Source organism: Psammomys obesus, unplaced genomic scaffold (assembly GCF_907164565.1).
Source record: "Psammomys obesus unplaced genomic scaffold, mPsaObe1.curated_primary_1811, whole genome shotgun sequence".
Classification (NCBI taxonomy): Eukaryota; Metazoa; Chordata; class Mammalia; order Rodentia; family Muridae; genus Psammomys; species Psammomys obesus.
The window spans coordinates 4459943-4486601 of NW_026596463.1; the positions used below are offsets into that span (position 1 = coordinate 4459943).

Here is a 26659-nt window from a genome sequence, read left to right on the forward strand (position 1 = left end):
TCTCTCTCTCTCTCTCTCTCTCTCACTATCTCTCTCCACAAACACACATGAAACATATGAAAATCTCACCTATCCATCATCCCACTAAATGAAATTTGGGTGAAGAAAAAAAAAGGGGGATGAAAGAAATGCTTAAGAAACAAATTTTAGATTGAAGATTCAGAGAAATGTGTATGTCTTAATTAGAGTTACTAATGCTGTGATAAAATATTGTGACCAGAGCAAGTTGAGGAGAAAGGGTTTATTTGGCTTACATTTCCATAACACTGTTCATCATTGAAGGAAGTCAGGGCAGGAACTCAAACAGGGCAGGATCCTGGAGGCAGGAGCTGATGCAGAGGTCATGGAGGAGTGCTGCTTATTGGCTTGCTCCTCATCACTTGCTCACCCTGCTTTCTTTTAGACTCCAGGACCACCAGTCCAGGGGCTGACACCACCACAATGGGCTGGGCTGGGACGTCCCCTATTGATCACAAATTAAGAAAATGTCTTACTGCTGGATCTTATGAAGGCATTTCTGAACTGAGTTTCCTTCCTTTCAGATAACTCTAGCTTGTGTCAAGTTGACATAAAAGTAGCCAGCGCAGTGTATTTCTGATATATCTTCAAGAACTTTAAGAGTGTGCACACTTTTTTTTTTCTATGCAACATTTTTGAAACAGCAAAAATTGGAAACAATGTAGTTGTTCACATAATTGTTCAGTTAGATAAACGACACTATGCAGTCATTTTAAAACACTAATGTGGGGCTGAAGAGATGGCCCAGGTTGACAGCACCTACTGCTCTTCTAGAGGATCAAAGTTCAGTTCCCAGTACCCATGTTGGGTGGCTCACAACTGCTGTAGCTCTAGCTCATGCAGGCATACATAAATCAAAAAGTAAATAAATTTAAATAAAGCAAATTAAAAGTCTGGAACTGGGTATGGCGACCCGTGCCTGTCATCTTAGTACTAGGAAAGCTGAAGCAGAAAGACAGAGGTTAAGACCAGCCTGGACCACAGAGTAAGACCCCAACTCAAAAAAAAGGGCTGAGGTGGCTCTGTGGCGCAATGGATAGCACATTGGACTTCTAGTGACAGAACAAGCAAATGAAGTCTATACACCTAAAGAAGATAAACAAGAAAGCAGACACGGGGTAAGATGATCAATCCTCACTTAGAAAAACAAATGAGATGTGCATTGGACGTATGACAGGAGCCTACCACAGAAGGCATCTGAAAGACTCTACCAAGCAGCGTTTCAAAACAGGTACTAAGACTCATAACCAAACCCTCAGCAGAAGAGGAGTTAGTATGACGTGGAAAGGATAGGAGCCCCACAAGGACCAAATATATCTGGGCACAGGGGTTTTTTGAAACTGTTTCTCCAACCAAGGACCATGTATGGATATAACCTAGAACCTCTGCTCGGATGAAGCCCGTGGTAGCTCAGTAACCAATTGGCTTCCCATAGTAAGGGGAACAGGGACTATCTCTGATGGGAACTCAATGGCAGGCTCTTTGACCTCCCCACCCCCCAAGGGAGGAGCAGTCCTGCTAGGCCACAGAGGAGGACTTTGCAGCCAGTCCTGAAGACACCTGATAAAACAGGATCGGATGAAAGGGGAGGAGGTCCCCCCTATCAGTGGACTTGGAAAGGGGCAGGAGGAGATGAGGGAGGGAGGGTAGGATTGGGAGGGAATGAGGGAGCGGGATACAGCTGGGATACAGAGTTAATAAAATGTAACTAATAATAATAAACAATAAAAAAAAAAAAGGCTGAAGAAACCGCTAGTGGTTGCGCCGTGCTTGTGTGGCGCTCTTCCCGAGGCCCCAGGTTCTGTCCCCAGCGATCACATCAGGCCACTCACAGCTGCTGGTAACTCCGGTTCCGGCCTCTAGCCGATGTGAGCACCTGCACTCCTAAAGCACATATTCACACATAAGTACACACGTACACACATAATTAAAAAACAAACCTCAGGCTGGAGAGGTGGCTCAGACTCTAAGAACACTGGCTGCTCTTCCAAAAATCCTGAGTTCAGTTCCAGCAACCACATGGTGGCTCACAACCATCTATTGTGATATCTGCTGCCCTCTACTGGTGTGCAGGCGTACATGCAGACAAAAATGCTGTATAAGATAGATAGATGGATGGATGGATGGATGGATAGATAGATAGATCGATCTTTAAAGAGAAAACCTTTTAAACACACAATAAATAAATAGCAATGGACCAGAGCAGAGATAACCCCCCGGTACTGCAGAGTGAAAACACAATGAGAACAGTGCAGTGTTTACAGGTGTTTCCAGATGTGGAGCAGCTGGTTTAGCGCACCGCTGAGAATATCAACAGAGGAACCTTAGAAGGAAAATGGGGCTCAGGGCTAGTGAACAACTTTTAACTTGCTTCTAAAACAGAAACAAATCCTCTCCTTGACAACTTCATATGTGTATGTAATGCACTGGGGGGGGGGGTACTCTCTTACCTTCCTCTCATCCCTGTCCACACTCCTATCTCATAGGCTACCCCACCCATCATGACAAGCTAGAAACACATTTTGCAACCATTTTGTTACTGCTGTTCATATACACATAGGGGTTTAAGCATGAAAAGGGGGCTGTTCACCATCTCTGCAAAATATTTTGATCAAAGTAAGGTTTTTGAGAACAAGGCAAAGATTTGAAGTTAAAAAAAAAAAAAACTAACAAATTCCCTATTATCCAGAAAGAAATAGGTGGAGAACTGAATAAAGTTAGATAAATATGCAAGAAATGAACTTTCAAAATGAGAAAATCTCTAATAGCTGCTTATTTTTAGAAGCAGCTAGTTGGGGTGGGGATGTAGTTCAATGAATGAGTTCATAATGAATGAGTGAATGAATGAATGAATGAATGAATGAATGAATGCAGTTGATGATTGGTCCTATTCTGTTTGTCCACTGTCAATGTTCTAAACTTCTATTTTTAACTTATGTATTTATTCATCCATTCATTTTTCTGGAAGTGGGCACGCCCTGCCCCATGAACATGTAGATCTACCATGTTGCTCCTGGGAACTGAACTCAGCTCATCAGGTTTGGCAGCAGGGCACCTTCACATGCTGAGCCATCCCACCTCCCCCTTCAACAGTTCTCTAGAGAGGTTTAAAGCCGCACTGCTCTGCCCCCTTATCTACAGTACAGTGTAGACTTCCGGTCTTCATGGGGTCATTTTTCATCCAACTTCCGACTGCCCTGAAGATGCTGCGACAATAATGACTGTGCTCTGGTTGGTTGCTTACGGTTTTGCAGACACAGAGCCAAAGTGGTTAAACAAAGGGCAACGTGGACTTTGCCACTGGACAGACCTGGCATTCTGCTTCTCTGTTCCCCTCCTCGCCCTCAGCACAAAGACCCTCATAGGAGATTTCATGTCTTTTAGAACTGTGATGAGGACTGGAGCCTGCTACTCAGCAGGAACACTGGACATGACAGACGTCGTTATTAATTTCTGTCCCTGTTGAACAGCAGATGGCTAAGGGCGAGGTAAGGCTTTTTTGCCTTTTTTATGATTTCCCCCAGTGTCTCTACAACACTGATGCCCATTTCGGAAAGCTGAAGGTCACCTGGAAGTCCTTTAGGAGAGCTCTGAGAGACCGGCACGCCAGCCGGAGTGCGGAGGCAGTGACTGCCATCCACCCCAGATGTCTATGAGGCAGGCGGGAAGCTGTGGAGACGGTACCGTTCCTGGGGAGGTGCCCTTGCAGGATTCTCCCATGGCTACAGACGCCGCTGTTGGAGCTTAATGTGCATTATTCATGCTAGCAGAGATTCCTTCAGGTGAGCTCTGGACAGAGGGCTTGTGGTAGGGGGTTCCTGACAAAGCTCCTGTGAGAGTATTAGTCCCTTTTGGTAACAGGTGTGGAGATGCCTTCCGGCCTGCCAGTGCTGTCATGTGCCCTGCCTTTGTAGGAGTCCGAGAGCGCACAGTAATGAGGCTGTGTCTTCTGTGACGGCTCCCAAAGCTCCTTAGACCATCACTGGCCTTGTCCAAGCAACATCTCTAAGCACCCGGCCTAGCTCTAAGTGTTTGGTGGCACCCCTCTGAGGCTCCCCCTAGCCTCTCAGCCTTTGCCCCTCTATATCTCCTGACGCATACCTACAGCAGCGCTGAATTGCAAAGTGCAGAAGAACTCATTTCTTCTCGACGCTCTGCATCCTGTCCACAAGCTCCTGTCCAGCTGTCACCTGATGTCAAACAGAGCCAGTGCTGTTCTGGAGAGCTAGGGTCCTGACAGGCACATCATCACTCAGAGACTGATTCACCAGTTCTGGTGCATTCTGGGAAATTCCTCCTAGGGTGTTCTATACCCGTGTGGATGGCCTTCCCTTCTAAATAGCAGCAGCTTTGTTCCTGGTCACCATTCCCAATCACATGGTCCTGCAGAGACCTGTACTGTAGACTACAGCCTTAGACCCGTGATAATGGCATTTCGTATTCAGGCATATCCGGCACCATGCTAAGCTCTTGCCTCACTTAACCTTCAACACAGCACCAGGAGATGCTAGCCGTGCATTAAGTTGAGGAAAAAACTGATGATCATCAAAGCACAGAGCTGCATCAGTCTGTCCTCCTAACCAAAACCCTATGTGGGGAATTTTAGAAAAATCTCTGGAGTCCCTTTTCTTCTGAAGGTCTAACTAGTACAAGCCTCTGTGCAGACCACTGCTGCCCTGGTCCATCTGGCTTCAGCCCCAACTCCAGCTCTACCACCTCGCTTTCTGCTCCAACCAGCGCAAGTTCTGAAAACAACACTGCAGAACTCAACATCTCTCTGTCAGTCTTCTTAGCTTCCTCCAGCAGAGGCTCCTCAAGCTGACCCATCCATGCCATTAGCTCCACCCCCCCCCTCCTTTGAGCCTTCCTTGGCCCTCAGGCTTACTGTGCAGCATCCCTAGAATCCGCTCCTGCCTCAGTCTCCCTCAGCTAAGCAGTCGCTAAGGTAAACCTGGCTGGCTGTTCCTTGAACAATCACTCCTCTGACCCTCCCCCAATAGAAGAGGCTTATTATGCTTTGTATCTGGAATCAGGGAAAGAAGCAATATCTTGCAATGGACCCAATGTCTCAAAACACAAAACAAAACAAAGCAAAACTGCGGACTCATTCTTTGGATTATTTGCTACCTTCCTGGGAGACTTATATTCTTTTTCTCTAAGCTGAGGAGCCAGAGATACAAGTCTTTCTTACCATGGAAAAGATGTATTCTTTTCCAAGTTTTCATCATCCTCGAGGATGTGTGAAATCGCATCCAACATAAGCCATAGGAAGAAGCCGAGCGGAGAGTGTTTGAGAAGAACGGAAGGCGCTGCATACAACTGTTCACTGTTCACTGTTGTTACGACGGCGCGACAAAGTGGATGGATCAGAAGCCAACAGCACACCACGAGATGAAAGCCCCAAGCGGGAAAGCACCCTTGCTCGCACCAAACGCATATTTGCTTTTCTGTCGGCACTCAAGTGCCATTGTTTCTCCCGGAGTTGACTGTGTCCTCTGGTGCGGTGCCAGCCAAATCTGCACCCCTGGCAGCAGGAAAGGGAGACTTGGTGCCACTTGTCCATTGTGTGGGCATGTTTCTCTAAAATGAAGGGTTGGGTTTTGGGGGGAGGGATTGTTTGGGGTTTTTATTTTGTTTTGTTTTTCTCCCCAACCTTCCTTCCTTTTTTTTCTGCCCTTCTCTGTAAAGGCTGCCAAGCTCAGCATCTCAGGTTTGAGGCAACAAAAAGGAAATATGCACATTAAGGGTTTAGTGAAGGAAACGGGGCAGTCACAAAGCCATGTTAGAATCTTAGCAATGCCTAAATTGGGCTGCTAAGATGGCTCAGAGGTCAAGAGCACTTGCTGCTCTTGCAGAGGACCCAGGTTCAAGTCCCAGAACCCACATGACAGCTTACAACTGTCTATAACTCCAGTTCCAGGGGATCCAACACCCTCTCTAGTCCTCCGAGGGCACCAGGTAGGTACACCCATGGTATACATACATGCAGGCAGGCAAAACATTCATACACATACAATAAACACAAATAGTTAAGAAACATTCAGATCTTTACTCCAAAACAATGCTCATTTTCCTCTCCAAGCCCTAGAGAACATCTCAGGAGGAGGAGTGTGAGAGCTTGGGCAGAAGCGCTATGAAATACTGTCCCGTAGGAATGACAGGGCCACAGCAATCTTGACGGCACAGCAGCCACTCCTACCTGAATAAGACCTGCACCCAAAATCGACATGAAATTTGGAGGAGTCCACGTGGAGGAGTTCCCTGCTTGGGAAAAAAGAGAGGATCAGCAAAAGTGGGGGATAAGACAGGGTGGCAGGGTGAATGTGCTCACGAGGCATTGCACACACGTATAAAACTGCCAAAAAGGACAAGAAAAAATGTACGTTTGCCCCGGTCCACCCAACTGTCTATTACGTCTCCATTACTTTTTGAGGTACCCCCCAGCTAATCACCTGTCTTTCTTGGAAAACATGGCGTGCCTAATTCAGACAGCTACTAAGTTCTCATGATTTGCTTTCATGTGGCCTGAGATAAAAAGATGAGACTCTTGGCCTGAGAGTCAGCCATAAGTCACTGTTTCTAGAAGGAAATGTCATGGAGACTTTCTGTAGTCCACAGCACTTCCTGTCTCGCTCTACAAACCGTTGACCCCGTGAACCAGGGCCTTCCGAGGTCCGCTGCTTCAGTTCCTACCTGGGCAGCCCTGGCTCACACCTGTGTTTTGCTTGCAGCAAGCACTTTTGTTTTCTCTCTGTTGAGTCTTTTCACCTGTGCATCTGTGCATCCTTTGTTTTTGTTGTTGTTGTTTTGTTTTGTTTGTTTTTAACACACACTTTCTAGGTTAAGAACCTCCCCACTTTTGAGTCCTTTTCCCCTACTGGAAGGAAAAGAATTAGTCATTCTATGCAGGTAGAACAGGCATGGGAGCTGGTTCTTCTCCTCAGGTGCCTTCCACAGACATGGCACCGTTTTCAGCCATAGAGAAAAATGAAATCATGCCATTCTCGGAAAATGGGGTTGAAGGGGGAGCAAATGAGTCATGCTCAGAGGACAAACATGCTTTCTCCCACATACAGAGTCTATAATTAAATTTGTATGGGGAAGGGGGTCACGGAAGTAGAAAAGGTGATATGAGAGGGGAGGAAGAGACCTTAAGAGAGGGGATGAAGGGGAGAGAGAAGGTAAAAGAATTAATGTGATATAAAAATGGAAGAAGAAACAGTGGGCACGCCAAGGGGAGCACCAACAGAGGGAAGGGGAAAGAAGAGCAAACACAATGACACACATGTATGAAAATGCACGAGGAATATCAGGTTTAAAAAAAAGATAGCTCTAGGCTGGAGAGGTGGCTTAGTGGTTAAGAGCACTTATTGTTCTTGCAGGGGACCCAGGTTCGAGTCCCAGCCCACACAGACTTTTACATCTATCCATAACTTCAGTTCCAGGAGATTTTCAGACATGCACATGGTATACAGATGTATCTGAGCAAAACACTTACACAATTAAATAAATAAATCTAACTTAAAGAAGCTACTGCCACTTAGGAACAATTCTTGCAAGGGCAGAAGAGACACTGCCTATGAGAACCCCCAAGATTTCATAAGTGGCCAGGCAGAGGGTCCAAGCAGGCCTCCAAGCAGGGTTGAGCGCAGGCCACAAGATCCCGACCTGACTACTGGGTAGGGCTCTCCTGGAGCAGTCCAGTGAGAAATCTGGGCACTGGCCCGAGTGTCTAGACTTAAACCAGAGTCTGTGGCCCTCGTGAAGATGCTACAAGCTACTTGACTGTCCTTTGGGATGTTCTTCCTCTCTTCTATTATTAATTCATTCAATAGTGACTGATGATAACACATTGCCATCGTCAAGCGTAGCTATTACTGCTGGTACTGAGAGAACACTTGGTGAAGCTTGCATCTACTGAATAAGAACAGAAAAGTAAACTAGACCCATGGAGTAGAAGGTACACACAGCACATCAGGTGAGCAGGAAAGAGAAAGGAAGGGGCTAAGTCAGGCAATGGAGTCGCAAGCTTGAGTGGGTTGGGAATAAAAGTTCTCTCTTGCAAATGAAAAGGTGCCACATGCTTCTGGTGCGAAGATATTGGGAGATGGTATTCCCCCCAGCAGGAATAGCAAGGACAAAAGGTAGGAGGCAGGAGCATGCCCGAGAGAGGGTTAGGGACAGTGCTTAGCAGGGTGAGCTCCCTAAAGTTATCCCATAGCCTAATATGAACTGTGCACAGGAACACACACCAACCTCATGCAAATCTCTCACTGTTCACGTGTGCTGTGCACTCAGGATCTGGGCAAGCCTCCTGGGAATAGCAAGCTCAATTTATGCAGTACTAGACATCTACAGATAAACTTATGCGTATCCTCAAATACATACAGGAGATAGTTGCTTATCCACAAAAAAAAAAAAAGACCTTAAAATACAAGTCAATAGAACTTTGTTTATGTTAATACTTCAAAGGGGCTTATTTTGGCTTTATTGCCTTTCTTATAAATGTTTTCATAGAGGCATTCATAAAATTGGCACTTGGAGGAAGGCGTGTGTGTGTGTGTGTGTGTGTGTGTGTGTGTGTGTGTGTGTGTTTTATCAAGCAGAGCTTTGAAAGGGGAAATTCACCATGATGTAGAATTTAGTAATTCCAAATCTAACCATGACTTGAAATAAAAAAGAAACATTCAATAGATGTAGATATTAAAAGCCGTAATGTCGCCGGGCTGTAGTGGCACACTTTTTTAATCCCAGGACTTGGGAAACAGAGAAAGATAGATCTTTGCAAATTCAAGCCCAGCCTGGTCTACAGAGTGAGTTTTAGGACAGCCAAGGCTACACAGAGAAACCCTGTCTCAAGGAAAGTTGGAAAACTAGAAAAGATCTTTAGAACAGGGAAGAGACTATCATACCCCAATCGCAAAGGCAGTTGATGAAGTTATTGCCATGCCATAAAGTGAGCATGGGACCCGAGTTCCCTGCCCAGAGCCCACGTAAAAGGCCAAGTGCAGTGGCGTATGCTTGTCCTTCCAGTGCTGTGGTGATGGAGACGGCAGAGCCCGAGGGCTCGGTGGTCAGCCAGCCTTGCACAACCAGCGAGCCAACCAGCGAGCCAACCAGCGAGCCCAGCCAGTGGAAAAAACCTGGACAAGGATAAAACAACCCACAATTGTCTGCAGAGGAACAATATGTGAGGTTGTCCTCTGCCCTACACACACACACACACACACACACACACACACACATACACACAGGTAACGCACATATATGACTATAACACAAACAAACATTCAAACATCTATCCTCAAAAAAGAACCCTTGAGAACCAAAGGACAGAACAACCATTAGAAAAATGGAGAACATATTCAGAGAATCATTATAAAAGATAGGAAAACGAAAAAATGTCCAAATCACTTACATTTAGAAAAATTAAAACAATTCTAGGATATCAGTTCTCACCTATCAGACCGGGGAAGAATTAATGTTAACGACTCATGGGCTTGGCAAAGTCTTGAGGAAATGGACATTCTCCTGCATCACTTGTGGGAGTACGATGGTACGGAGCTTCTGTGGGAAAACCAGGCAGCTCCTCAGAAACAGGGCCCATCATGTCATTTTTAGACACTCACCCTGACACGACAGCACCAAAAGCACAGACTCTTTTTTTTTTTTTACATTTTATTTATTGTGCTTGTGTGTATAGCATTACTGAAAACCATCACAATGAACATGCACGTGAAAGTGGCTCAATAAATGATGGTATATCCATTCACTGAATAACTAAGCAGCTATAAGAACTAAGAACTGTATTCTAGAAAATGGGTAAATGAGAAATGGGAAATGAAAAACAAAGTTTTTATAATATGCTTATTTTGTTAAAAAAAAAAAAAGCAGATATGAAAATGCACAAAATGCACATGAAACCGAGCACAGTGGCACACACCTGTAATCCCGGCTCCCGGGTGGGGGGGCGGAACAGAGGCAGGTGGATCTGTGAGTTCAGGGCTAGCCTAGTCTTTCTACATAGTGAGCTCCAAGACAGCCAAGGCTACCTAGGGAATAGCGTCTCTCGCGCGCGCGCTCTCTCTCACACACACACTCATATACATACATGCATGTATGTATATATGTATGAGTGAGTGTGTGTGAACAAGTGAATATTTGTAGAACAGTCTGTCCCAAGGGTGGAGAAAGAAGAAAGAAGTAAATAAGCCCTGAAATAGCACATGGACTTGAAAGAAGTGGAAGGAAGCCGCTGAGCTCCAGGTACATAGGTGTACACATGAACAGAATGGACAGAAATAAACAGGTAAAACATACACATGTGCTAGCATGCATCTCCTGCTTCTGCCCATTAGAACAGCTGTAGGGCAATGATCCTCTCAGAGGCCATACACATTTTCAGGGCTCATATCTTGCAGTCCATGATCATGCTTGGACACAAAGAGAATTGTTTGGCTCTAGCACTGCATTTGAAAAATGCAAATTGGGCCAGCAAGGGAAGAAATGCTTAAAAAAAGAAAGAAGAAAGAAGGGAAGAGGAGGGGAGGGGAGGGGAGGGCAGGGGAGGGGAGGGGAGGGAAGGGAAGGGAAGGGAAGGGAAGGCAAGGGAAGGCAAGGGAAGGCAAGGGAAGGCAAGGGAAGGAAAACATGTGAGCAACATTACAGGGACACAGGATGTAACCTTTAGGATAGACAAAGCATCTTTAGGGATGCGCAAAGGAAAGACAACTCTCCCTAGAAAGAACTCCAATACTGAAGAGATGGAAATTTTCATTTCATTTCATTACTACATTCATTGCTGCTGGCAAGATCAGCAGGTGCTAAAATTAGTGGTGAAAATATAGTCATCAACAGGCTATTCCTGCCAAAAACACATAACTGGAATCTAATGGAGAGAAAACATCAGGCAAACCCAAACTGACAGACATTCTACAAAATAACTGACCAGCATTCATCAAAAGCCACAAGGTCCTGAACACTGGGAACCGGGAGGCCACACATTTCGGGGCGCTAAGGAGGCGTGACAGCTAAATGTAATAACAGATGCTGGACTGGGGCCTGGAACCGAGAAAGGACATGGCAGAACGGACCGGAAAAACCAGTAAGTCCGAGTGAACAGCCTTAGACCAACACGGATTCCAGTTCTGAGCATCCCGCTGTGGTGGTGAACGTTGTTAATGCTGGAACAGGTTGCCTGAAACCTCGTTATTCTTGGCATTTTTCCATCAAACAAAAATGGCCTCAAAATAAATATAAAATATGAGTTGAATACTCTAGAGCCATTGGTCCTTGAAGTTCCCACTTTTATCTAGTTCTCCAAAGAACAAAGATGTGTTTCCTTGTTGATCTGGAAAGAGCAAGAGCCTCCCTCTGACATCCCTACTAACCCTAAGTCAGGCGTTTGCCCCTCAGAATTCAACTCTCAAGAGCAAGCGCTCATTTTGGTGGTGCTGCACCCTGGGCTGCTGTGGACCCTGTCACCATGCAACCGCGTCCACTGTTAGTTAAATGAGTCCCATCTCCTTTTGCCCTCACTCACTCCAGCTCTTCCTGCATAGATCCAGAAGGCATACATCATTATCTTCTGGACTATTCATAAAGAAATCCAGAGTTAATCACTCCTGCTGCTATCGTAAAGGGGACAGTGGTGACGTGCACATTAACTTAGAGCCTCCTGTCTGTCAAGTGGCCTGCGTGTCCTGCTTGCAAAGAGAAATTTGAATTGGTAATGTGGCCTCCTTACAGCGGTAGAAGGGGCAGCGTGTTGGCTGTGAGGACAGCCAACCGTCTGGGGTCTCTGTGGGAGTTTCCTAGGGGCACCTGTGACAACTTGGAATCATCTAGCAGCATAAATTAAAGGGGGGGGGAGTGGCCCGTGGAGACAGTCCAGTGAGAAAAGTGTTTCCTGTGCAAGCCTGAGGACCTGAGTTCAAATCCCCAGTACTCACTTAAAAATCCACGTGTGGTGCATGCCTGTAATCCCAGCTCTGAGAGGTGGAGGCAGAAGGATAGAGAGGGTGCCCTGACCAGCCAGACCAGCCAATCAAGTGAGCTTCGGGTTCAGGGAGAAACTGTCTCAAAATATAAGGTGGAAAGCACCAGCGGAGGCCACCAACACTGGTATCATGTCACCAAGCACACACCCATAGTACACACATACAGGCATACATTACACACTCACAAACAACAAGGTAATCTTCGTCAGGAGCCCTGCGCAGTGATGCGGAGCGTTTTAACAAAGCAAGAGAAGGTCATGAGGCAGAATGCCTGTGAGCTTGGTGACTGCGGGGTAACTCAGAGCTTTCCTGCCAGGCCCTTGGATTCCTCCCTGTTGTGCTTTAGTTATAAAATGCCCCCTGAAGACTCATACACTGAAGGCATCGCCCCCGGCTGGTGTGTTCAGTGATCCCACCGCGAGAGCTCTGACGTGACCAGAGCCGTGATCCAGGGATGGAGGTGATCCCACCGCGAGAGCTCCGACATGGCCCATGGGTGGAGTCACATTCTAATGGCATAACTGGAAGGTAGTGGGACCTTCTGGATGTGGGGCCTAGTTGCAAGAAGTAGGCTTTGTCCTGGAAGGCTAGTTTGTCTAGTGGACCCCACTGTTTCTTTCTTCTTGTTGTCCACCATGAAATGAGTCACTTTGCCCTAACACATGCATCCTGCCGAGGGCATTTGCCCCTCCACCCATTGGCCCTGAAGCAATGGGACACAGTGACTGTGCACTGGAACCCCGGAGCCATGTTAAACGTTTCTTCCAATGAGGTGCCTCTCTCAGGTTCTTGCCACAATCATGACAATTCTGGCTGATGTTCTCTCCTTGCAAAAACAGGAGCCACACCAATTCTGTAGCCTTCATGGGAAGCATTGTAACATCATCAAATTTATTAGCATCTTCACTCCATATCTCAGTAGTGAGACTTCGCTTTCCGTATGTGGGTATTTGTGATAGCAGAAAACTATTGAATCCTTGGTTCTTTTTTCTTAGATAAGTTTTTGTCTTGTTTTGGGATTTTCTCACTATGTGGCCCAGGCTGTTTTTGAACGCGTGGTCCTCCTACCTCAGCCTGCTGAGCTTAACTCTATTTTTACATCTTGGCAAGAAGGGAAGATCAAAGTTACAGGCCTAGTTACACACATAACTAGTTACATAGAAAGCTGTGTACACGATAACTAACACATGTTACCTTTACTGAGAAACATGACAGCATAGAGTGGGCTTCACGGCACACAAAGTCCTTGTGCTTGTTGGAGGCTTTGCTAGGACTCCCAATGGCCCAATAGAAAAACGGATCTTTAGTAACAATGCACATGGACGTGAAAGAGACAGTAGAGAAGGAAGTACGTGGACTAGATCCTTCAGGACTTGGGATGACTTTCTCCTTAGCCTTTGAGAGTCAGTCGTAGGACTCTTAGCCCTAACAAAATGTTGCTAAGCACCCATAAAAAGACCAGGAAGCTTCAGAAATGCCATCTCCCCTCCTGAAATTGACTAAAATGATGAGGGATAAATGATCCTGCTAAAATGAAAAGAAAAAGAAACATGCCCTGAAATGAAATTACTTTCTGCACAACAGAATGAAGTCTGGGTACAGTGAAGAAAACAACCAAAACCTGATTCCTGGAAGTTGTGCTTTCTAGCTCCTTCAGCCATCTCATGATGCTCCATACAGCAAAAGCCAGAAGAGGCGTCACGAGAATAATATTACTCAGCTCTGTGTACGACTGTAGAGATCCTCAGTTAAATTCCAGCAAAGCCGAGCCAGAAACATATACAAAGCGTTAACTACTGTGACCGAAAGGAACTTATCCCAGGAGTGCAAGGACAGTCCACAGTGAAATGATTGGTCAACCCTACGTCACTAAAGTAAAGGAGTAGCGCCACACAGTTGTCTCAGCTGGAAGAGAGAAGTCATCTGACAGAACCTAATGCCCTTTGAGAAGGGGACACTCCCAAGTCGGGAAAGACCATCCTCGAAAACTCCAAAGCTAGTGTCATATTTAACGGTAAGAGACTAAATCCCCTCCACACCTGCAGCCGTCAGGAGAGCTGGCCCTGCTCCTTGCCAGCTGGGGCACTGGGTGAGCTAACCAGGGCAGGGCTGGAGAGCTCCCTCTGGTGGTGTGGGTGTGGGAGAGCTGGTGGGCCAACCAGTCCAGCTACCTCCCAGGCCCAAGTTCAGGGCTTTGAGACGGCCCACCGTAACACCTACCCCATCTGCGAACCAACTGCTGGAGCGTGGGAACGGGCTGGTCCACAGGTCCAAAGCTGCAGGATCTTCATGACACAGGGCAACAACAGGACATCCGAGAGGAGTCCTGTGAGGAACCAGTACTGATGGTGCAGCAGAAGCCAGAGGCCAAAGACTCACTGCAGGGAACATTTGTAAGCAAAGAAGTGTGGACCAAAGGGTACACTGTGACACACTACAGCTTCCATGACGAGATGGTTTGTTTTGTTTTATTTATTTTTTGTTTTCTCTGGAAAAGCAGGTGTGAAGGAACAGGGAGATGAGTGGGGTTCGGCTGTGCGATGTGAAATTTACAAAGAAGCAATAAAAAGTTTTGGGTTTTTTTGTTTGTTTGTTTGTTTGTTTGTTTGTTTGTTTTTTAAGAAAATAGTTCGGAAAAGAGAAAAAAAAGATTTAGGTTTTGGTTTGTTTGTTCATTTGTTTTTCAAAACAAGATGAATGTTCTCCCATTTCTATTTAATACTACACTGAAGGTTCTGGCCAGTTAGGCCAAGAAAGTGAACCAAAGGTGTCTGTATTATACAGTAAAAAGAAAAACACATGAATGCCAATGAAATGCTTAGAATAAATAGTCAACTAAAAACCTATTCAAATTAGCAAGCAAATTTAGCAAAATTGCAGGTTATAAGCTCAATATAAAAGTCAATTGCATTTTCCTATACTAGAAAGCTTATATTCTTGAGATAAAGCCCATTTTACCACAGCAGCCAGCCTTTTCCAGATAAGATCAGTAAGAAAGGGACCAGTGAGACAACCCAGATGGTAAAGATACTCGCTGCCTAGTGACCTGAGTTGACTCCCTGAAGCCCACTTGATGGAAGGTAACTGACTGCTCTAAGCTATCTTCTGTCCTCACTCACACACAGGCACGCTAGATAGATGACAGATAGATCTAAAGATGTAGATGATAGATACATGATAGATAGGTAGGTAGGTAGATAGATAGATAGATAGATAGATAGATAGATAGATAGATAGAAATATAGATAGATAAATGACAGATAATTGAAAAGGTCTTGAAAAAGGTAAGAATGTTCACTCATTGCTCTTATTTATTCTTATTGGAACCCTTGATAATGCAGTGAGAAAAGAAAAGAAAAGAAAAAGCACACAAATTGTGAAGGAAGAAATAAAAACATCTGTGCTTTCAGATCTGTCAAATGTCTGTGTGAGAAATCTCAGAGAAACACACACTCAGACACACATACATTCACATACACACACACACACTCAGATACACACACTCAGATGGACAGACACACACACACATTCACCAGCTCCTAATTGGAGCAAGAATTCTTTGTACACACTTAGCCCAGCAAGGAACAGTTGGACTTGAGGTGAACACATTGCCTTTTACATTATCACAAAAATAAAATGTTTACATATAATTGTACTTAATATCTTTAAGATCTTTATGAAGAAAGCTACAAACTTTGATGAAAGAAACGAAACAAATGAGACTATTCCATGTACATAGGCAAACTCAGTAATGTCAAGGTGTCAGTGTTTTTGAGCTTCAGCTATAGATACAATTTAACGCCAATTAAAATGCTGTGTTATTGCTGGGTGCAATGTCACACGCCTGTGATCCCAGCACTCGGGGAGGCAGAGGCAAGCAGGCCTCTGTGAGTTTGAGGACAGCCTGGTCAACAAAGTGAGTCCAGGACAACCAAGGCTACACAGAAAAACCCCAAAAAACAAAAATAAAAACAAAACAACAGTGGCTGGAGAGATGGCTCAGTGGTTGAGAGCAGTGGCTGCTCTTCCAGAAAGCCTGGGTTCAATTCCCAGCACCCACATGCAGCTCACAACTGTCCATAGCTCCAGTTTCAGAGGATCTAGCTCCCTTGCACAGACATACATGCAGGCAAAATATCAATGCACATAAACATAAATAAATCATTTTTTAAAAAAGAGAAAACAGTATATTTACTAAAACAAGACCGGGTTACAGAGCTGGAAAGATTGCTCAGTGTTTAAGAGCGTCTTCTGCTCAGACAGACGATCCAAGTTCAGTTCCCAGCACCCACAGAGAGCAGCGCATAACTGCCTGTCACTCAGCTCCAGAGGACTCAACACCCTCTTCTGGACTCCACCAGCACCGGCATTCATAGGCACACACGCTCACAAATGAAAACATACACATATACATATGTTTAAACAAAAACACCTTTAAAAAATACCATCTTGTACACATCAATGAGCTTATTCCAAACTTCTTTTGTCAAAAGGAAGGACCCAGAACAACCAACACAATACAAAAGAAGAAAAAAGTCAAAGGACTGTCACTACCTGACTTCAAAACTCACTGTGATAGAGCAGAACAGAAAACCCGAAATAAGCCCAAACAGACAGAAGGAGCTCAGCTTTGGCTAAGAGAAAAAGCAATTCAACAAAACAAACCGTCAGCAAAAGTTATTTTAAGAAATGCCAAGCTCAGATGAGTAGACTGTGCATTCAAGTATTTTTAGAGACACAGACTTGATACCATTCAGAAAATTTAACTAAAAGGTGAGTAGTAGATCTAATGTTAAAAATAAAAAAAAGAAAACAGCACAGGAGAAATTCCAGGTGGCCGTGAGCATGGAAATTACTGTTTAGATGTAACATCAAAGACACGATCCATGAAAGAAGAATTGATGTTAAACTTCATAAAATTTAAAACTCTGGCCAGTCTAAGTGGCTTTGTAGCTTAAAACGTTTCTGTTTTCTAGATTTCTGAGTGTTGCTATTGTTTTGCTTTAAGTAATTTAGACCAGCTTCTTAGCTACCACAAGGGGAGCAGCTTTGCTACGCCACGCACCCAGAGGCAACAGGGCCAAGCGTTCATGGACTGAAAATTCAGAAATTGTGAGTCATTCATTTTGCATTAATCTTTCCTCATTATGAGCTGATTTGTCTTGGGAATTTGATTAGCCATGGGAAGCTAACCAGCACAAATTCTCAAGTTTTCAGTAATTTTAGAGCATCAAAGTTTAATTCTTGCTCATACCATGTGTTTACCATGGTGCTGATGTCTAATGTCTGTGAATCTAATGTCTCTCTCTGTTCCATGCTACCTCCCCTCCGAGATGAGGTGATTTTTTAAAAAGCAGTTTATCTAGCAAATGACTTTGCTCACTGCAGAGATGAACACACTTGATTTAACACCTTTATTTGTTTGTCTGGAAAGCTCGCCTGCATGTACATCTGTGTACTGCGGCCAGGCCTGGTGCTGAGGAGCCAGAGAGGGGCTTGGGTTCCAAGCAACTGGAGTTACACATGGTTTTGAACCACCACGTGGGTACTAGGAAGCAAACCCGGGTCATCTGGAAGAGCAACAAGTGCTCTTATCCTCTGAGCCATCTCTCCAGATCCAACAACTTGATATTAAACACCCGCTGATCCACTGCACAGTATCACTTCTGCCTTGGTTACATTAAAAAAGTCAAATTGCACACTTCTCCTGACCTCAGCCCAGTGGAGATGTGTGATTCTACCAGAAGGGATAGACCCGAGACCTAAGGTCAATTCAGATCCAGTAAGATGGAGATCTGGATAAGTTCTAGATCTGTTTAAATGGCATTAGGCTTGAAAGGGTTAAATAATTCATTAGCACAGCACTTGCATCTAGGGCAGACAAAATGGCACTTGCCATGAAGCAAGGTAACCTGAGCTTAATCCTGAGAATCAACATGGCAGAAAGAAAACACCAACTCCCAAAGCCGTCCTCTAACCTTCACACACATGCTGTGTGGCACTTGTGTGTGTGTGCGCGCCCATCCATACACACATACACACACACACACGCGGGCACAAACATAACATACTTTAAATAAATAAATAAATAAATATAATGATTTAAAACTTTTTAAAATTAAAATCAGTTACATTGTTGAACATGTATCCACTGGGGGCCGGGCACACTGCAACACAAGGTTCTGCAGCAGCAAGGAGAAAGAAGCAGGAAGGGCAGGAAGACTGTAAGAGCCAGAGGACAAGAAAGTCAATGCCCTATGAGTAAACTTATGAGTAAGGAAAATTACGATTCCTGGTGCTTCCAGAGCCCTCACTGCTAATGTGAGAATGTTTGAGTGCGTAACAATTGCCCCTAAGGTGACCCACCCACTTTGCAGGATGCCTGGGTGAGCCAATCTGCCTGACCCCTATTTAATTAAAAAAAAAAAAAAAATGCTGGACAGTGGTAGAGCACACCTTTAATCCCAGCACTAGAGAGGCAGAGGCAGGTGGATCTGATTTTGAGGTTAGCCTGTTCTACAAAGAGAATTCCATGACAGCAAGGGATACACACAGAGAAACCCTGTCTCAAAATATTAAAAAATAAAAATAAAAGAAGAGCAAGAACAAGAAAAACAAGAAGAAGGAAGGAAGGAAGGAAAGAATGAAAGAAAGAAAGAAAGAAAGAATGAATGAATGAAAGAAAGAAAGAAAGAAAGAAAGAAAGAAAAGTCCTCTGTGAGAGTGTGTCTCTTAGATATAATAAAAGAAAAAAACAAGAAGAAAAACAAGAAAAAAGAAGGAAGGAAAGAAGGAAGGAAGGAAGGAAAGAAGGAAAGAAAGAAAGAAAGAAAGAAAGAAAGAAAGAAAGAAAGAAAGAAAGAAAGAAGGAAGGAAAGAAAGAAAAGTCCTCTGTGAGAGTGTGTCTCTTAGATATAATAAAAGCACTTCACCCATTATGGCAAATTTTCTATTGCTGTAAATCATCTAATGGGCTTATAGTTCCAAAGGGTTAGAGTTGGTGGAGCAAAAGCATGGCAGCAGGACCAGCTGAGAGCTCACATCTCTAACCAATCACAAGCAGGAAAGCAGAGAGTACTAACTGGGAATGGTTTGGGCTTCTAAAACCTCAAGCCCATATCCAGTGGCACACCTCTTCCAACAAGGACACACCTCCAAATTCTCCTCCAAACAGTTACACCAACTGGGGAGCAAGCATTCAATTATATGAGCTTCTAGGGGCCATTCTCATTCAAACCACCACACCTATGAGACACACCTATGAAAACCATACCTATGATACACTCTTGCTGCCTAACCAAGACTTGAACAATGACAATACCAAGAGACATGTTAATATGGAAATTGGAAATCTTTGGGATCTATGTTTAGATGAAACAACACAAACAAAAACAAACCTGCAGGCAATTAATTACTCCTAACAGAAGAATTAGTTTTTCTCAGAGCTTCCTAATTGATTATCCAATACCAAGTGGTCAGCTCTGAAATCATGCCCATAAAAGTAAAAGCAGGTTGCATTTATATATTTGTACATATATATGTAACAATAATAATCAAAGAAAAAGAGGCCATGGGGCTGGGGAGGTGGCTCAGTGGTTAAGAGCACTGGCTGTTCTTCCAGAGGTCCTGAGTTCAATTCCCAGCAACCACATTGTGGCTCACAACCATCTATAGTGTGATCTGATGCCCTGTTCTGGCCTGCATGCCAATACAGTGCTCAAATACATAAAATAAATAAACCTTTAAAAAAGAAAAGCAAAAGAGGCCATGAAATTGAGAAGGACAGAAACATGGGAGGATTGGAGGAAGCAGACATAGAAAGGTTAGAGGGAAGAAAGGGGAAGGGTGAACTATGTAATTCTATTTTAATTAAAAAAAATTAATGACTTCTTCTCCAGAACAACAACAACAAAAAACATTTACACCCTTAGCTTCTCATGTCCCCTTCCCATCAACTTCCCCAGTTAATGGTCTGCTTCAATTCCCTATTTCTTTGCAATCTAGTGGTTCATATTCAAATTCTAGCTGTTTATTTAGTTCATGTCAGTTCATATAATTCTAGTTGTTTATGGCAGGTTGGTCGGGTGGCTCAGTAGTTAAAGTGCTTGGCACACCGGCAAGAAAACTGGAGTCCAATTCCCAGCACCCACATGAATGCCAGATGGGTCTTCAGCCCACCTATAATTCCATGCTGAGATAGGAAATAAGATTCCCTAGTTCAAATTAAGCAAGGAAACTGACCTTCTGGGTGAATTCTGGGCTTAACTCGACCATGCTTTAACACCTATATCAGGCTGAAACCTCCACATGGAGAGGAATGTTGACTCAGAACATGACTGCTCTAGCAGAGATCACATCCAAAGACCTTCTGTGTGACCCAGCTAGAATACAAACACACCTTTAATCCAGGAGACAGAGGTAAGCAGATCTGAGTTGAAGACCAGCCTAGCATAAGGCAAGTATCAGGTAAAGAAAAGCTTAGGTCTAGGTGTGGTGATACAGGCCTTTAATCGCAAACAATGAAGGTAAAGTTAGTTTGTAGAAAGAAGCACCTATGTTTGAAACTGATGTTTAGTTGAGTGGCAGAAGCAGTAAAAAACTTGACAGAATAGGATATGCCGAACTCTCACAAGAGAGGTAAGGGAAGCTGCTTAAGGGACAATGCAGAGAGAGAGGAGGCAGTTTTACTGGGAGATTTTTACAGAGAGAGGTTGAATGAGAGAACTAGCTAGACACAGGTGAAGACAGAATGAGCCAGAGAAGGAGAAGGAGGCAGGAGATTAGAACAGATTGCTGGACTTAGTTTGAGGCCAAGCAGAGCAATTCAGAGACCGAGAGAAAAGCCAGACTGAATAAGTCAGTTGGGAGAGGAGTTTGAGGCAGAGCAGCTGAGTTGAGCCAGCCAGCCCAGAGCTCAGTAAGAACAAGAAAGGGTGAGCTTACTCAGCGTAAGTCCCAGAGGCTGAAAACACTCTAGGCCTAGGTTAGATTGTATGGGGGCTAGAAGCTTCCAGGACTAGGCCTAGGTTAGCAGGAGACAGTGAGCCTCCGAGGTGACACCTGAAACAGGCGAATGAAAGTTCCTTTACACCCACATGAATACACATACAAATGCAGCCGCACACACATGTACACCCACACACGGATGCCAAACACGCCACACACACACACACACACACACACACACACACACAGCACACATGTCGTCTAGCTTCTTGGATATATTTGCATAAAGTTTTCTCAAATATTCTAATAAGTTGCTTCGTTTTCCTCCGCATACAGTTATGTCTAGTCACATTCGATTTTTATTAATCTGTGCGGGATCGAATACATGTTTGCACACTGGAATGTTTGTAAGGGTAGTCGAGTGACCTTCCTGTGGAATTTCTGCGAAGGCCAAGTAGCTAGCACGCACACTGGAAAGAGGGGTTCCTTATTCGGCTCACTGTAGTGTTTAAACTCTTGTTACATTGTCTATGGTTTTCCATATTTGCTCCTCTTTTGTTTTGGTTTGGGATTTTTTTGTTGTTGTTGTTTCGAGATAAGGTCTCTCTGTGTAGCCCTGGCTTTTCTAGAACTCTTGCTCTGTAGACCAGACTGTCCTCTGGCTCAGAGATCCAGCTGCCTCTGTCTCCAGAGAGCTGGGATTAGAGGTGTGCACCACCTGGTCAGATTTGTTCATTTTTACTCGTCATCTGAGAGCAGAATTTTACATCTTCTTCTCTAAGAGTTGATAACAGAGTTTGTTGTCATTAGTGATTGTTAGGAAACGTGCGAATGTGAGGGTTACATGCGGGTTCACAAATCACGCCATGAGATCAGTTCCACGTGGGAAGTTTATTAGGGGAAGGGGGGAGAAGGGAGCAGAGACAGAGAAAGAAGAGAGAGAGGGAGAATCAGGGAGCAGAAGAGGGAGAAGAGAGAGAGAGAGAACAGAAGAGGGAGAAGAGAGGGAGCAGAAGAGGAAGAGAGAGAGGGAGCAGAAGAGGGAGGAGAGAGAGAGGGAGGAGGGTTCCAGTTCTCTTATAGGGTGATCAAGGGCATGCGCAGGTAATTCCAGGTGATCAGGGTATCTTTACAAATGCCTGATAACCGGTCTATCAGGTCCCTTGGAGCTGGCCATAGAAGTGCCTGCTTACTGATCCCAACAATGATGACCTTGTAATACATTCATAAGTAAATAAGACCACTGGGCTCCTTTCAAGGGTGACAACCTTACATTAACAACACCTGTGCATAAACTTAGAGTCTTTGTGTAAAAATTAACAAGAAAGTTAAATTTGCTATCATTTCACTGAGCAGTGTTTATTTTGTTTTTTTCCCCCCCGATTCTTTGTCAGAGCCTGCAGCTACTTTCACCAAAAGAGAAAATGGATGATACGGGGAAGCTATTAAATCTCTCTTAACTGGGCAACAGTAAGAGAGAGAGAAAAAAAGTCTGGCCACTGATTCCTCCTTGTTTCCTATGAAGAAATTGCTTTTAGCGCATGAACTTCTAATTTTTGTATTACTTTGTCAAGATAATATCTCTTCTCATGTAGGTGAGAAAGCTAGAAAAGGGGCCATGAGAGGGAAGGGAGAATTCTTAAGGAAGGTAGAGAGGATAATGGAAAGCAGGGAAACAGAAGCAGGGATTAACTGGGGAAAGACAATAGAGGCAGGGAGGGAAGCAAAGGAGAGCCAAGTGTACCTGTGAAGATACCCTGATGAAACCCTTTGCTTTGTATGATAACCCAAAGTGTTGATTAAGAAAAGACAATGCTTCATTGCAGTGTTTATAGGAATCTGCCAAGCTCGCTGAGTTAGCATAGCTTATACTTTTAACCCTTTGGCCAATAAAGCTGCCATATATACCAAGTTTATATGATTAATTTGAATAGGGAAAATCTGTATTAATATGCTTGAAGATGACAACAATGCCAGTACGGTTTAAATCTGAAACATCTCCCCGGGGCTCACGTGCTTTGACACCTGGTCCCCAGCAGCTGGCACCATTTTAGGACGTTTCTGAACTTTTGGTTTGGAGGCCCAAGCTGTGAAAGCGGAAGGGTGAGCCTTGCAGGCTATGCCTCCAGTTCCGGGCTCACGGTCTCCGTGTCCTGGCCCGTCATGTTGTGAGGCCTTCCCACAGCACAGTCTGCTGCCGTCATGGCAGATCTGCCTGCAGCCCCTAGGCCTTGCCCGTCACAGTGAATTGTACCCTCGGAAATCATGAGCCGAAATAAGCCTTCCTGCTTCCCTTAAATTCCTTCACTCAGGCCAGAGTGTCGAGAAAATAACAGAGACAAATGGCATCCAATTTCCTACCACAGCAGCAGTGACCTAGTGAGAGCTAGTCATCTTGCTTTCTTCTCATGGACTGCAAACCATAATGCCATGGACTTTCAAAATTCTTGCTAATTCAGCTAGCCTCAAATCAGTTATACAAGTATTTTATCATTCTGTATACCTCATTTATTCAGTAAATATCCCTAAGAGCTGGGTAAAGGGGAGGAATGCACAGTGTTAGACAGCTTTCTTAGCATGCATGAAGCCCTGAATTCAGTATTCATTCAACACACACACACACTTTACAATAATATAAACGAAAACTTTCCTTTAACTCTTACCTAAGGGAACCAAATAGTGTTAGTAATTAGATAAGCTAAGGAAAAACAAAAAAATAGCGACGTTTTCTGTGTGTCACCACACCCTTCCTCCCAGCAGGCCTGCAGGGGAGGCCATGTTTGTTCCTTTCTGGCAGATGGGGGAGCTGAGGCCCACAGAGCCTGCCCTTTGAACAGCTTAATCTTTCCAAATGGAGCCTTGGCTAGATTTATTTCTATGTTTCTGGTTACAATCTACCAATAACTACATCTGTTCTTCAAATGTACTTGGTGGGCATAGCAACAAGCAAAAGGCTTGTGCTTGCTGAAGAAGCCACCTTACTCGTTGAGAACTGCAGAGAAGGGGCCCAAGGAGAGGCCTGTCTCTCACGGTTTTCTAAGTTACACCGCCCCCTTGTGGATTTACAGTGAGTTGAGCCACCATTTCAGTTTCTCGTGATTGACAGGCGTTGAGAACATCTTTGGGAAAGGATTTCTGTTTGAGTTGGATCTCATGAGGAAATGAGAGCTATGTCCATGCTACCTTATAGGCTCTAAATGAGACGTTCCTTCTGCAAATCAGTACCCAGTGACGATTCATTCGCCCAGCACACAGCTATTGAGCACCAGAGAAGCATTGTGCAAAAAGTTACTAAAACAAAATTGACTAAGAACAATCTCCGTGTTTATAGAATGTAAGACGTTATTCCTGTGCTAGTTGAGCTCAAATCCAAATTTGCCACTGCTAATTGTATGACTTTGGACGTGTCACCTAAACTGTCATTGTGTGCTGAACATCACCTGCTCTGTCTAGATACCCAGTGCTTTGTGAAATAGTAAGCAGTGTGCGTGTGTGTGTGTGTGTGTGTGCGCATGTGTGTGTATATGTATGTGTGTGTGTGAGAGAGAGAAGGGGTTTTAGGAAAACCGACATTTCCTCTGATGAAGAAGCCGGAGGATGAGGGGTTCCCGGACAGGGACTGCAGCGGGAGAAAAGACTCGCTCTCCGGAATCTATGCTGATCATATGCTCGCCTCAAGATGCGCCACAGCTTACGCAAAGCATTGCTAGGTGTACAACTGCTTGTATATGTAAAACCCGAACCCCAGGTGCACGGTTGCTTTGGATGTAAAACTCTGAACGGCATCAGAAGGTCCATCCACAGGACACCCGTCTCAGCAACTGCGGCACATCGGTGCCGTGATGCGGGATGCGGCCTGGAAGGATGAGCAGAGCTACAGACGCTGAGGCGGCTCGGTCAGTGCAGCACAAATGGAGCAGTGGGGTGTGCAACCGCAAGCTGCGGGTTCAGAAGCAAGCTAAGACGTACAGCTGTGTAGGAAGAGGAGCCACGGGAGGGGCCGGGGAGAATACTGTCCCTAACGGCTTCCGGACCATTCGTCTGGATGCCAGCGTGTCTTCAGCACCACATCCACGGACGTTTAAAACCGCCACGAAGACTTCAGCGCGTCGAACCACATCCGCCGGAAGGGCGTGTCAGCCCCTCCTTCCAAGAACTCAGACAGAAGTGTGGCGTTCTCTCCGTGCCCGTCCGAAAGGATGACGAAGTTCAGGTCATCCGAGGACTCTGCAAAGGCCAGCAGACTGGCAAAGCCGTCCGGGTGTCCAGAAGTGTGTCCACGCTGAGCGAGTGCAGCGAGAAAAGGCCAAGGGCACAACCCTCCCCGTCGGCATCCGTCCGGAAAGGTGGTTACCAGCAGGCTAAAGCTGGACAAAGACCCCAAGACGATCGTGGAAAAGAAAGCCAAGTCCCGATAAGTAGGAAAGGAGAAGGGCAGATACAAGGAAGAGACAGATGACAAGATGCAGGACTGTGGTGAACCTGCGCTATCAACCCCTGACAGGCGCGGCTGCGCGGTGGGTCCGAAGGCTGTTCCCCGAATGGATTAGCATTTCGAGCAGTTGACGTAGGCAGGAAAATCTGCCAACTTCTCATTCTTCTCCCTGGAAGCTAGAGCTCCTGATCTCCGACCCCCAGATTTGGAGACATAGACTGGAAACCCCACCCCTGCCACATACCCTCTTCCGGACTCAGCCTGGAGGTCACGCCGGCCTTTCTGGTTCTCCATGATGTAGGCAGCAGCAGCAGATCATGGTATTTCTGAGCCTCGGCCATCTCGTGCAAAATGACTGACCATGGGTTCTGTGTCTCTGAGGAAGCATGAGACAAGACTTTCTCCTCTCCTCCCAGTCTCGCCCTCACGGCTCCTGAGATTTTCCATTTTATTATGTGCCCTTCTATATTATGGGAAAATGTTTGCTATGAGTATATTCTATAAGAGGTGGCTCTGTAAGTACTGATTGAGAACCACAGCTATGCCATTAAATGTTTATACATTAAGTTAAACTACACCATATATATTTTTTCTCAGGCACATTGTAAAAACTCTGTATGGACAGTCTATATATAGATTGAACATCTCCTGGAACGTAGAACTGTGCACCTATGAATACTTGTTTGTGAATGCCTCTTGAGAGCCTCTAGCTGGCTAGCGAAAGGGATGAGGGTCATCAGTGGCCACCATGAACCTTAGAATCTTGTGTCTTATACGTGAATTACCTGTTCAAAATTATCTTGTTAATTAAAAAAAAAAAAAAAAAAGAAAACTCTAGTCAGTTTGAAAAAAAATTACTTTGGCCAAGGCACTGGGAAGTAAGATCAAAATTAAAATATGGGCCGGAGCTTAGGCAGTACAAACAAGCCAGGAGAACTGGGCATGCTGGTGAAAGAATCAGACTAGCCTTATAAAGCTATATTTTTTAATTCTCTCAGCATTCTTCCAGAGAACGGGAGAACATAACAGCCCCTCCTGACCCTAGCCATCTGCATGGATGGAGACAAGGAGAAGACCTCCACCCGGTTGCAGAAGGAAATAGCAGCGGATCTAGATGGTCCTAATTCCCCTCCCAAATAGCCCTTTACCTTTTGACTAAAGGCACATAGCTCCGTTTCTCAGAGAGACCACAGGATGAGCAAATTGCTTTTCCCACCTTTAACAAGAGCTGAATCTGCACATATCAGAAACCCCAGATATC

General features: G+C 44.8%; 1 pseudogene; it reads left to right on the forward strand.

Annotated features, from left to right (window-relative positions):
* Positions 1-18884: 18884 nt before the first annotated feature.
* Positions 18885-26156, forward strand: LOC129670016 (60S ribosomal protein L26-like; annotated as a pseudogene).
* The last annotated feature ends 503 nt before the right edge of the window (positions 26157-26659 follow it).